This window comes from Charadrius vociferus, unplaced genomic scaffold (assembly GCF_000708025.1).
Source record: "Charadrius vociferus isolate BGI_N301 unplaced genomic scaffold, ASM70802v2 scaffold281, whole genome shotgun sequence".
Lineage (NCBI taxonomy): Eukaryota > Metazoa > Chordata > Aves > Charadriiformes > Charadriidae > Charadrius > Charadrius vociferus.
Window position 1 is genome coordinate 961,765 of NW_009646633.1, and position 3,755 is coordinate 965,519.

The following is a 3,755-nucleotide window of genomic DNA, read 5'->3' on the forward strand; positions in this document are numbered from 1 at the left end:
TCAAACATCTGAGTGGAGAGAGAGAGCTCTGACTTTAAATTAAATTATACCTGTAAATTTAAATTTAAGGGCATGTTCAACTGTATAAGACAGATGTAAACATAGGTGTTAATGACATGCTCTCAGAAGCGGTGGATCAAATTTGCTTATAGCTTTGCAGATCAGAAGTGACTCCACTGAGATCAGTGGGTGATGCTGTGCACAGTCCACGGTTTTAAATAATCCTTTGCACCTGAGTGATGATTTCAATTTCAAAGACAGATGAAGACCTGTGCATATTATTGCAGAGCGTAAACATTGTTCCAATGAGATTCAAATGCCAAGCTGCAGAGATTATATATTACTGTGTTAGTAACTTGAGAAAAGGTTCTGCACGGCAGACGCTATTGAGTTAGGCAATGCAGCCAGATCAGTCTCCGGGTATCCCGGGGGATATTATGCTGCAGTTGCTTTCGATACCTCTTCGTCATCCACTTCCACTACAACATTACATTCCATTTACAGGCTCTAAACTAACAGATGATAACTCTGAGCCTCCAAGCTTAGGATTAAGAAATGAATGTATGGATCTCCTCTGACAGCACATGTTTGGGATCTAACAAACCTCACCCTTGGGCTTCTCCAGAGCCACCCCAATCTCTGCCTTTCCCACATGGATGCTGTATCAATACCTCTCTGAACTTGGCAAAAGCTAAATACTTTCCTGATGCTTTGCCAAGTGAGCAGTTAAGTCTTTTCACCTCCTGCTGAGCAGGAATCCGATGGGAAGGGCAGTGGCCGTGTGGTGACAGGGCACGAGAACATCGGAAGAAACAGCGGTGCTCGCCTGGCCAGGCAGAATTAGCACAACGAAAAGCAATCCCCTCCGAAGGCTGGATCTGCGCACCACAGCATCGCTACACGCAGAGCTGACGTATGCCGAGAAGGGGGCAAAGACGACGTTTCATGTGTTCCCTACCCTGAGCCACAAACTTCCCTCTCAACAATAAAATTCCACCGGGAAGGCGTGGAAGGACACCAGGAGGACAAGAGCTTACGGTGACAGTCCTTGACGGGGAGCCTCTGCTTCCAAACACTCGCTGCCTCCCTTTTGCTCGGCCAGCACTTAGTTTTGAAGCCTGTCACAGCTGAATGGAGCAACAAGAGCCGCCTTTCAATTTGCCAAGACTACGGCTTTCAGCTGCCCACCATATACACTCTGACCTTCATCCCCAGACAAAGCAGTACCAGCTCTTCACTGAGTAAACCCAGGCGTTTATAAAAAAGACGTTGGACATGGCTACGCAAACAGCCCTCATCATCCAGACCGCTATTATCTACTTCTAAATGAGCTGACAATTTTGTTAGGAAATTCTAAAATTAGGCACCGAGCACCTGAAAAAAAAAAAAAATTCCTATTCAAAACAGACAATAAAATGCAAAATGGAGCTATGTTTTAAGATGGGTATGTTTTTGTGCATTAGCACAAATGCCTCCAGAGGGGAAATTTTGCACATGAAGTACATTATTAATCATTTTCCTATCAATACTTTTTAGATATTACAAGAAAAAACCCATGGGGATTAACAGATTTTGAGGTTCATAAAAGACAATTTGGTCCTTGATGACTTGGCTTTGTGTGCAGTATGTCCCTGAGGGCTTATTCTGACAGTAATTCTGCACTGAGCTCCATATTTCTATTTGATTAAAATACGTCTTCCAGAAAGGCACTTGCAATCTTTACTTAGACATCTGGAGAAATGGAAAATTCACCACTTCTTCTGGTAGCTTGTCACCCACACTGCTGAAATATGTGTATCTTGAGTACACAGACAAACGGAAAACATCAATATTCCAGACTCCCGCGTTGTCCCCTTTCTAATTCTGATTGATCACGGTTGTCACACGCTCCAGACCCAATTCCACCAGGCATCGAGTGCTATGTCAATTCTTGCGGGTGTGCCGGAGAGACTCGGTGCGACGCAAGAGCAGAGCATCGGAGGGGAGAAGTGCCTCGTGCTCAGAGCACAGGCTTTGCTCTGCCACAGAACGACTTCAGGCAGCAAACTATTTTTTAAGAGTTTAATAGGAGCAAGTTCCCATGGATACATGTGAGTATCCTACATGTTTAAGAAAACAAGTGCCTCACGGACTCGCTAATGCTCAGCGTTGCTCAATTAAATATTCTTGTACTGGAAGGAAAAAGGGGAAGTTGAAATTACGTAGTTACTAAACAGATTAAGTATTTCTTTGTTTAGAAGACGGCATCACTCTGCTTATCTCTGCCATCTCGTGTGATCACCCAAAACAAATCAGGTAACATGGCAGACAACAAAATATCTATTCTGCTCTTTTTTGGCCCTCTGTCCTGGCCAAAAACCAAAACAGCGCAGAGAACAGCTTCAAAATGAAAAGGAGACGGGACTGCAAAAGTTGCGTGCAACCTAATTCTCAGAGACGATCTATTTATGCCAAACCCGGATCTCACTCGGAGTCTGTGGCAGTCAATCCCCTTGACTGCCATGCCGGCAGGATTTGGCCCCGGTAAAGCATCCGCCTGCATTCCCAGCTGCCGGGCCCAGCTGCCGCGGAGGAATGCAGGGCTGCCGAGGGCGCTGGCTCGGGACGGAGTCCGAACTCCCAGTGAAAAAAAAAATAAAAATCTCCATCTCGGCGCCTGGATCTAAACTTTGCAGAGCGATAGCTGAATATGATAAAGCAAATCCCTGCCTGACAATTATTCAATTGAGATTCTCCTCCCTCACCAGCATTCAAATCGTGTTTGAACCAGCGACTTTACTGAATATAGCTTTAAGCTTTTGGAGAGCCTTGGACAGAGACGCATACATTCATGAGCAGTACTGGGTAGGAAAGCAGAGCTACACGTATATGTATTAACTTTGCAGCAAATTACAACCGGGCAGTCAATACAATGTTTTTATAGGGCTGAATCCTGCTCCTACCAGTCAACAAGTTTCACCACTTTGTAGCATGCCATAGAGAATTAGATGACAGTTTGCACAAAAGCACTTTGAGGAGGGATTAAAACAAGCAAATAAACACATAGCAGTCATTTTAGCACTCTGGGTTAAGCAGAAATGTTTGAAGGCATAAAAGCCAGTTAATTCCTATTGGAAATCAATGGGAGCTGAGGAAATACAGCACTCTTGTACCCCTGGAAAGCTGTCCTTTTGCTATGGATTGCCCTAATCTCTGCTTTCTCTAAAATCGGATCGAAATGCAAGGCGCTCATTGATTTTGCAACTGTCCCCAGATTTCCTATGTAACTGTTTGGAAAAGTTGTCTCTCTAAACCTCATTCATCACCCTCCGTGCCTCACCCTCCCCAGGTCAATCAGCTGTCACTAAAGCTCAAATTTAAACCTGACCACGCTATTCAGAGCAAAATTCAAAACACAAGCTATTTCCACGGAAAAAAAGAGGCTATTTCAGCCCCGGGTTTGTATCCACCTCCATCTATCTCCGCACACACCTCAAACACGATGTGCCGTCTACCGGAGCAGCACCCGGGCCGCCTCCGGCTCTCCCTACCGCCCACCGGGATCCCTTTACCCGATGATGACTCGGAGCAAAGCACCGAGTTCCCGTCTCCACCGGGCCAAGCCGTATGACAGCGGAGCGGTCGGGAAAACTTTTTGGGAACCTCCCAGCGCCCGCATCTGCCTTGGCGGGTTTCGTTTCGCGGGGGGGGGGGTACGGACCGCCCGGAGTTTGCCCCCAGCTCGGGGACCCCATCTCCGCCGGGCGCCCACCGGG